Source organism: Populus euphratica, unplaced genomic scaffold (genome assembly GCF_000495115.2).
Source record: "Populus euphratica unplaced genomic scaffold, PopEup_1.0 scaffold183.1, whole genome shotgun sequence".
NCBI classification, from domain to species: domain Eukaryota; kingdom Viridiplantae; phylum Streptophyta; class Magnoliopsida; order Malpighiales; family Salicaceae; genus Populus; species Populus euphratica.
In genome coordinates, this window is record NW_011500064.1 from 55,476 (window position 1) to 65,042 (window position 9,567).

The following is a 9,567-nucleotide window of genomic DNA, read 5'->3' on the forward strand; positions in this document are numbered from 1 at the left end:
TCATTGCGAATCAAACTCACAACATTAACATTGCTCTCATGCGTTAACCATAACTAAATGATTAAAATAAATAAATTAACTTGTTTTATTATTCATATAAATATTTAAACTAAATATCATGTACCAGATATCATTATAAAATAAAGCATCCAATTTTTTTTCTAGTAATTAACTTCTTGTAATAGTTGAAACTTAGAAAACAATGTTAAAATAAATTCAATTGATATCTAATTTAATGATTTTTTTAACATGTAATTAGTGGTCATTAAGACAATTTCTAACTAGAAATAGCTAAATAAGTAGAAGTCCGAAAGTTCTACAAGAAATTAACATGCCCCTTGAAAAATTGTTTCTAGTAGTTTTTTTTTTCATTATTATTAGTATCCTTTGTGCAAGAAGAGTTTGATACTCTATCTTTAATTTATTAATGGTGTAAAAATGCTGAATTTTCTGGTTAATTTCGCAACCGGTCAATCTTGAAACTTTCTTGGTCTTATACCGTTTGAACTATACAGTATATATATATATATATATAGGAAGAATATGTTCTGTTTTTTTTTTCATTTCTATTTGCAGAGTTTTTACTTAATTTCTTTGCGAGGACCCAACAAAAATGGCTAAACTGCTGCCTTTTTCTCTCTCACACGCTCGCGCACGTATATATTCAATTCATGATAAATAGATCTATAAAACAATGAAAGGGAGTGGTATTATAAACAAAACCAAACATTTTAAGAAATAACTAGCTTTTTGGCCGTGCTGCATCGCGAGCCGTTAATAATACAATTAAATATTTTAAGATATAACTATTTTTATGGTTAGCATGACGCTGCGAGAATTTTTTTTTTTCAACCTACAAAATTGTTATGACATTAAAAATTTTAGAATTTGATGTATAATAGCCAAAACATTTTTTGAAAATATTTAAATAATAATATATTAGACAATATATTTTTTTAAAAAAATAAATATTGAAATAACAATATATTAAATTAAAGTAGGCTAATTATGATTAACTTGTGAAATCGTGATGTGTGATCGTGATAAAACTATGAAAAATATATTGAAATAAATTAAAAAAATTAATTATAATGAATTAAATATCAAAGGCTGAAAGAAAAAAAATCAAATTAAAAAAAAGATAAAAAAGTGACCTGAGTGAATTTATATCGGTGATCGACACAACGTTACAAGCAATGTTATATTTTTTTTTTAATGTAAGAAGAAAAAAGTTAAGATAATGCTAGGATTTTTAAGAAGTAAAATAAATTCAAGAATAGTGTCATTGAGTTGATTGGGTTAAATATTTTTTTAATAATAAAAAAAGAACCCTTATTTAATAGTATACAAACCAAGTAAACCCAAGAGAATCTCGTAGACCCGACTTAATCTTTCAAAATTATAATCCATAAAATATAATATACAGACTTAATTAAGAAGCTTAGTTTTCAAAAGAAAATTAAGAAAAAAAACGATGTCAAATCTTGTTAACTTATTAAGTTCATTACCCATGTCATTTTACTAGAAGCATTAAATATAAAAAATTTTAAAACTTAATTTTTAACTAATTAAATGTTGAAGAATAAAATTAAAAAAAATTAATCACATAAAAGGATAAAGACAAATAGCAATTATAAGCTAAAAAAAGGTTTAAGCTCATTCGAGTCAACCCACCAAACCTATAGATTAGGTTATAAGATTAAATAACTTAATAGAAAAAAATAGATAAAAAACATAAACTTATTTTTTTAAAAAAAGCTATTGTTAGCTTAAAAAACTCATGACTTGGCCCATTTGACTGGAAACACTAAATATAAAAAAATCACAAGCTCAATTCTCAATAAACCAAATATTTAAGGTTAAAATAAAAACAAATCAATCATACAAAAAGATTCAAAAGATGAAAGAGTAATTAAAAGAAAAAAATACAATATTTTTAACCTACTAAATCCATGAGTTAGGTAATGAGATTAAGATAACTTGATATAAAAAGAAGAAAAAAAAAACCATAAAGCTTATTTTGTGAAAAAATCAACGTTTAGTAATGTGATTGAAAAATAAAATAAGTAAAAAAAATGATATTAACATGTGTTATCTTTTAAAAATCATGACCTAGTCCATCTAATTAGAAACACTAAACATAGAAAAATTACAAAGTTTAATTTTCAATAAATAAGATGTCAAATAAAAAATTAAAAAAAGAGAGAGATAATCAAGCAAAGGGATCTAAAAAAAAATAGAAATTAAAATTAAAAATAATAATAAAATAGATAATTTTGGTTTGAAGAGTTAAATTGAAAAGAAAAATTAAAAGAAAAAAAATAATTAAAAGAAAAAACTAGCAAAAGAATGAAGACTGAATTAAAGAAGAATAAAAAATTAAATATTTTTATCAATGAATTAAATTGAAGAAAGCTTAAAGTCTACAAAAAAGACAACAAAAAAATTAAGAAATAAAAAGAATCATGACCAAAATTAAAGAAATAAAAAATAATAAATTTATATTGAAGGATAAAATTAATTTGTTTTTGAAAAACTATAAAAAAATAAAAATAAAAATTATAAATCAAAATAATAAGTATCAGTATTTAATAATTAACATAATTTTTTTTTTAAAAAAATATTATCAGTTACAATCCACGAGTAACAACTAACATATGCATTTTTTTTTTTGAGAAAGAAGACATCATGAGAATACAATAACATGGTAGAAGGAAGTTTTTCATCAATAGAGTTAGCTGCATATAGCTAACGCATGCAAGCAGTGTTTTGTGTTTTTATATTTATCAAATTAAATATTTATACTAGAATTAAATAATTATTATAAAAAACCTTAATGAAATTATGCAAAATCCCCTGAAGACATACATTGAGAATTTGATGCCAAAGGCAATTGAGTTATTTCACTTGATTAGAAAAATAAAAAATGTCCATACGCCATTAGTAAGTGTTTTTTTTCTTCTTTCAAGGGTATTCATGTAATTTTATTATGCAAAAAAATTAGCGAAAAATCAAGCTACCCCTTAACACATATAGAATGATAAATGAAAAACGTGAAAATATTATTTTATCCTCCAAGACCAATTCAATTAATTTTCTTGTGAAGAGAAAAGTTATTATTTTATTATTATAATTCATAATAAATCAAGACGGGTGTACAATAATTTTCCTATATTTCTTAATTTTTTGTAATTGTTATAAATTGGAAAGAAGTGGTCGGAGCACAATTAGTTGAATATCCAACAAGTCTTTCGGTAAACCTACCCTTATATGGCCCTTTTACCAGCTAATTATGATATATAATTAGTTCAAGTAACATGGAGCATAGAAGAGGCTTACGAGAATACAGAAATACGAGGCAGGTTTACGTACATTGTTTCTTTTGGGTATATATATATATATATTCTCACGGCCGGCCGGCCTATTGCTTGACCGCTTTTTATGATCGGCTTGTTTTAACTCGCAAGTGCACGAGTGTGCGATGTAGCAATTAACTCGGTAAGATCGAGGTCATATCCACAGAGAGCTAGATCTGGAAATTAAGCTAAGTAACAAAAAAAAACTCAAGAGAAATTAAATTAACAATAACTTGGTTGAAAATAATTGATGGATTTGTTTTCAAAGATAAAAAAAATGTAAATAGATTTTAAATGACAAGAAAAGTAAGTCTTGGTCCAAATCAATTTTAATGGTGATGTATTGGTGATTTCTTCAACATATATAAGATAACTCAACCTAATCTCAACGATGGTGATATTAGATTGGAAGATATTACAATGAAGATTAGAAAGATGAAGATTGATTATTGCTTAAGAATGAACAAGTACTTTCATATTAAGTAAGACATTGAATCAAGCAATCTCTATACCAAAACTAAAGTTTGTGCATAAAAATTCAAGATTATAACATTACCTAAATGATTTCTAAAATTTCTTTACAATAATAAATCATTCATGAAGAAAATAAGAAGATAAACATTAAGATTCATTCATATCCTAAAGAACTCACCTCAATCACCATTATCCTTGATTTGGATCCAAGAAAGAGTTTAGCCAACCATGATTATATATAAGAACACTTCAATAAACATGAAAGAACTTGAATCCAACTGAAAAAAATAAGTTTTACAAACTAAAGAACCGAAATCTATAAAGAAGAACACAATACAATTTCAGAAAAAATTCGGACACAAATCTGACTCTAACTTTGGACAGCAATTAGACCCTCTTAGAAGCTTTTTTTGGAGAAGTCTATTAGAGACATATTTATAGGAAATTCTGTCACCTTTCCAGATCATTAACGAACAGCTCATTTGGACATCTGAGTCAAAAGTTATGGGCAAAACACCGAAAGTTGTTCTGAAAAATCAAATCAAGACAGCTTTACAACTACTTTGGTGCACGTTTTTCTTCCTCATTTATGAGGTGTCTCCTTCTTCTTTTTGACCCAAAATAATGTTAAAATATCCCCTCCAGCTTTCCATCCATGTGCTTGCCTTCTTGGATCAATGGATTGCCCAAAATAAATCAATTGTTATTTGTTGTGTGGACATGTAAGATCATGGATTGTGTTTGGGTTGATTTGAAGGTTGATTTGGGGTTGATTTAGGGCTGATTTGGGGCTGATTTAGGGCTGAATTTGAGCATCAAATAAGTATACAAATGTACTTATTATTTGGGCTAAGATTGACATTGAAACCTTGAGTGTTTAATGGTTGAAGTTTGCACACAACATAAGGCAAATTTGGGCTTGAAATAAATCATATGATATTCTTTTCTAGAATTGGAATAGAATTGATTTTTGGGACAAATTTGGAGCACTTATTTGAACCAAGATTTGCTTCAATCTTCAACTAAATGTCTCTTCAATTCTTTGTTCTGAATTCCGACGTTGAATTTTGTGAATTAATTCATTTAAGCTCCAAAAACCTATCGAAACATTAAAACAAACTTCATTACTAAAAAACACATCAATTATTATAAAAACAACCAAATAAAAACAATAAATACATATGTAAAATAAGAGACTTAATGACACTTTTTATGCACAATCACACCCCCCAACTTAGATTTTGCTAGTCCTCAAGCAAAACAAAACATAAAACCTTTAAAATAAAAAAAATAATAATAACAACCATAATTAGGCTCGATTCATCACACTTGAAGGACCTATCATGTAAACATTGGTATCTTTAACTTAGTGTACACAATAGCAAATAAAAAAAAAATAAGCATACTCACATTCTCTAAATCAAACATCCATACAAAATTTCCAAATTCAGTCATATTTATCATGCAACCAACATAATTGATTCATACGAAAACTCAACTTGTAATCTTCCCTTCTCACCAACACAAACAAGGTAGCAAACTAGAGAAATATCTATATATTTTTTTTCTTTCTTTTTTTCTTTCTTTGTTTTTTTTTTTTTTTTGAAGATATGATTTATTTTTTGTCTTTAAGTAGTCACTTCCCTTTTGACGCGAATACAAACATTTGTGATGAATGCACCCGGTTACTCACAAAGTCACAAACTTAAAGTGCTTTGCATACTCATATTTCAAGCTGCCGTTTGACGTAAAGATAAACATTTGTGATGAATACCCCTAGTTACTAAGCAACTCAAAACATTGGAGTAGATAGAACTTTGTACACATTTATTTATTTATTTATGTAATGATTATTACTCTATTTACTTAAACCTTGTTTAGGACTAGATCAAAAGGGATAATCACAAGTAAAGCATCATACTCATCTTTCATGCATATTCACACAACTCACACAACTTTTACAAGGAAAGATGTACTTCAGTAATCTTAAAAAAAGTATGCTATATCTTGCTTTATAAGATATTATCTATCCCAAATTAAAGCATGCAATGTTCAACACAATAATGAACCCAAAAAGGTAATGATGATCCTAAACAAGTCTCATTCACATACCAATGCAAGTATTTTTTTTTTTTTAACAAGCATGGTTATCTCAAGCATTCAACATAATGAAATATCGAAAATTAAGTTTTACATTATCCTCAATGTAAAAGAGAAAGAGAAGAAAAGTATAAAGATTAGAAAATTGTTACTCCCCTTCTGTTTTCAAGGATGAATGTCTGATTGAATTAGGCATGAGCTGACTTCTTGCTTGATTTTTTTTTTTAACCTGCATATCACAACTAAAAGAAAACATAAAAGAAAACATTGATTTTTTTTTTTTTTGAAAATAAAGAACCTCACACCCCCCAACTTAAAATAATGCATTGTCCCGAATGCATGAACAAGAAAATATAAGAGATGGAAGAAAGAAGAAGAAAAAATGAAAATGAAAATAAAAATAAAAATAAAATAAAAATAAAAACTCATTACTTTTGATACTACAATGGTATTGGATCTTCAAGATCCAATGTCTCAACTTCAGCCACAATATTTTCAAGATAAAGTTTCAATCGATGACCATTTACTTTGAAAATATTTCCATTCTTGGGATTTTCTACCTCAAATGCACCATGCTCAGAGATGGATTTAATCACAAATGGACCAATCCATTTTGTCCTCAACTTCCCAGGAAAGAGATGTAATCGTGAATTATACAAGAGAACCTTTTGACCAACATGAAAGGATTTTCTAAGAATATGTTTATCATGCAAAGTTTTCATCTTATGTTTTGAAATTTTTGCATTTTCAAATGCATCATTTCTTAGCTCCTCTAATTCATCCAATTGAAGCTTTCTATTTTTGCCAACCTCATTTTCATTGTCATTGAATTGCCGAATGGCCCAATATGCACGGTGCTCAATCTCAACAGGGAGATGACAAGGCTTTCCATAAACTAGCCTATAAGGAGACATTCCTAAAGAGGTCTTATAAGCAGTGCGATATGCCCATAAAGCATCAACTAGTCGTAGGGACCAATCTTTACGGTTTGGATTGACTGTTTTCTCTAAAATGTTCTTGATCTCCCTATTTGCCAACTCAGCTTGGCCACTAGTCTGTGGGTGATAGGGGGTACTGACCTTGTGAATTACACCATATTTTCTCATCAAAATCCCAACGGGCTTGTTACAAAAATGTTTTCCCCCATCACTAATCATAGCCCGAGGCATGCCAAAACGAGAGAAAATATTTTCTTTCAAGAATTTGACCACAACTCGATGGTCATTGGTTCGAGATGCAATGGCCTCCACCCATTTAGACACATAATCAACAGCTACAAGGATGAATTGGTAACCAAATGAACTTGGAAAAGGTCCCATGAAATCAATCCCCCAACAATCAAATATTTCCAAAACAAGGATGGGGTTAAGGGGCATCATGTTACGCCTAGTGAGGCTACCTAGTCGTTGGCATCGGTCACATGCAACACAGAAGGCATGAACATCTTTAAACATGGTAGGCCAATAAAAACCACACTGCAAGATTTTGGCAATGGTTTTCTTGGAAGAGAAATGCCCACCACAGGCTAATGCATGACAAAAATTAATGACCCTTGGAATTTCATGATCAGGGATGCACCGCCTAATAATTTGGTCAGGATAATATTTAAATAGGTAGGGGTCATCCCAAAAAAAGGTGCGCACATTGCGCAAGAATTTTTGTTTGTCAAGTTTAGACCAATGAGAAGGAATCTGACTTGTGGCTAGGTAATTTGCTATGTCAGCATACCATGGAGAACCAATGTAAGAGACAGTACCTGCACAAAATAAATTTTCATCAGCAAAGAGTTCATTTATTGGAGATTCATCAATTATGGTCTTATAGCTTGAAAGACGAGACAAATGATCAGCTACTACATTCTCTACTCTCTTTTTATCTCGAATTTCAATGTTAAACTCTTGGAGTAGGAGGATCCATCGAATCAAACGTGGTTTGGCATCTTGTTTTGTGAGCAAATATTTCAATGCTGCATGATCAGTGAAAACAATAACAAGAGATCCAACCAAATAAGACCTAAACTTGTCTAATGCAAATACCACAGCTAAGAGTTCTTTTTCAGTTGTAGTGTAATTCAATTGAGCATCATTCAAAGTCTTGCTAGCATAATATATGACATGAGGTTTCTTGTCTTTTCTTTGCCCTAAAACAGCCCCAACCGCAAAATCACTAGCATCACACATCAGTTCAAATGGTAAAGACCAATCAGGAGCTTGCATGATTGGTGCAGTTGTCAACAACCCTTTAAGCTTTTCAAAAGCTTCTTGACATTTTGATGTCCAATCAAATGGGACATCTTGTGACAACAAGTTACATAATGGTTTGGCAATGGTACTAAAAGAATGAATGAATCTTCGATAAAAACCAGCATGTCCTAAAAAAGATCTCACATCTTTCACAGTCTTAGGGGTAGTTAATTTTTGAATGACTTCCACTTTTGACTTATCTACCTCTATCCCTTTTGAAGAGACAATGTGACCTAAAACAATGCCATGTGTCACCATAAAATGACACTTCTCCCAATTGAGTACAAGATTGGTCTCTTCACACCTTTCAAGAACTTTTTCTAGATTCATTAGACACAACTCATAAGAATCCCCATAAACTGAAAAATCATCCATGAAAACTTCCAAAAAATTTTCCACCATGTCACTAAAGATACTCATCATACACCTTTGAAAAGTGGCTGGTGCATTACACAAACCAAATGGCATTCTTCTATAAGCATAAGTACCAAAAGGACAAGTGAAAGTGGTTTTTTCTTGGTCTTCTAAAGAAATCTCAATTTGGTTGTAACCTGAGTATCCATCCAGAAAACAATAGAAAGCTCTTCCAGCTACTCTTTCAAGCACTTGGTCTAAAAATGGAAGTGGAAAATGGTCCTTCCTAGTCACCATGTTCAATTTACGATAATCAATGCACATACGCCATCCAGTTTGGATTCTAGTTGGTACCAGCTCATTATTTTCATTCTTCACTACCGTGACTCCAAATTTGTTTGGGACAACTTGGGTTGGACTAACCCATTTTGAGTTTGCAATAGGGTAAATGATACCTGCATCAAGTAGCTTAAGCACTTCACCTCTCACTACTTCCTTCATGTTTGGGTTCAATCGTCTTTGCATTTGCCTCACAGATTTAGCCTCTTCTTCAAGATAGATTCTATGTGTACATAAAAGAGGGCTAATTCCTTTCAAATCAGTAATTTTCCACCCAATTGCTTTCTTGTGTTTTCTCACCACTCTCAAAAGTTTGTGTTCTTGCTCTATGCTAAGTTTTGATGAGATCACAATAGGATATGATTCATCTTCCCCTAGAAATGCATACTTAAGATCACTCGGTAAAGGCTTCCTTTCTAGTTTATCAGGCTGGACAAGAGATTCCTCAACTTTCACTTGGGGTGAAATCAAAGGCTCAAATGATGGGGTCCATTGACCTATTGACATAATAGGCATTGGATCTAGATAAGTCTCGAGTTCTCTTACTTCCTCATCAACACATTCCAAAGAACAAAATCTTTCATCATGAATTAAAGTTCTCTCCAATGGATCCTTGATCCACACTCTCTCAAAGTGTTCTTGACAAACTGTTTGGATGAAATCTACCTCTCTAATGTCCTCATGTTCCCCGATTTGTTTGG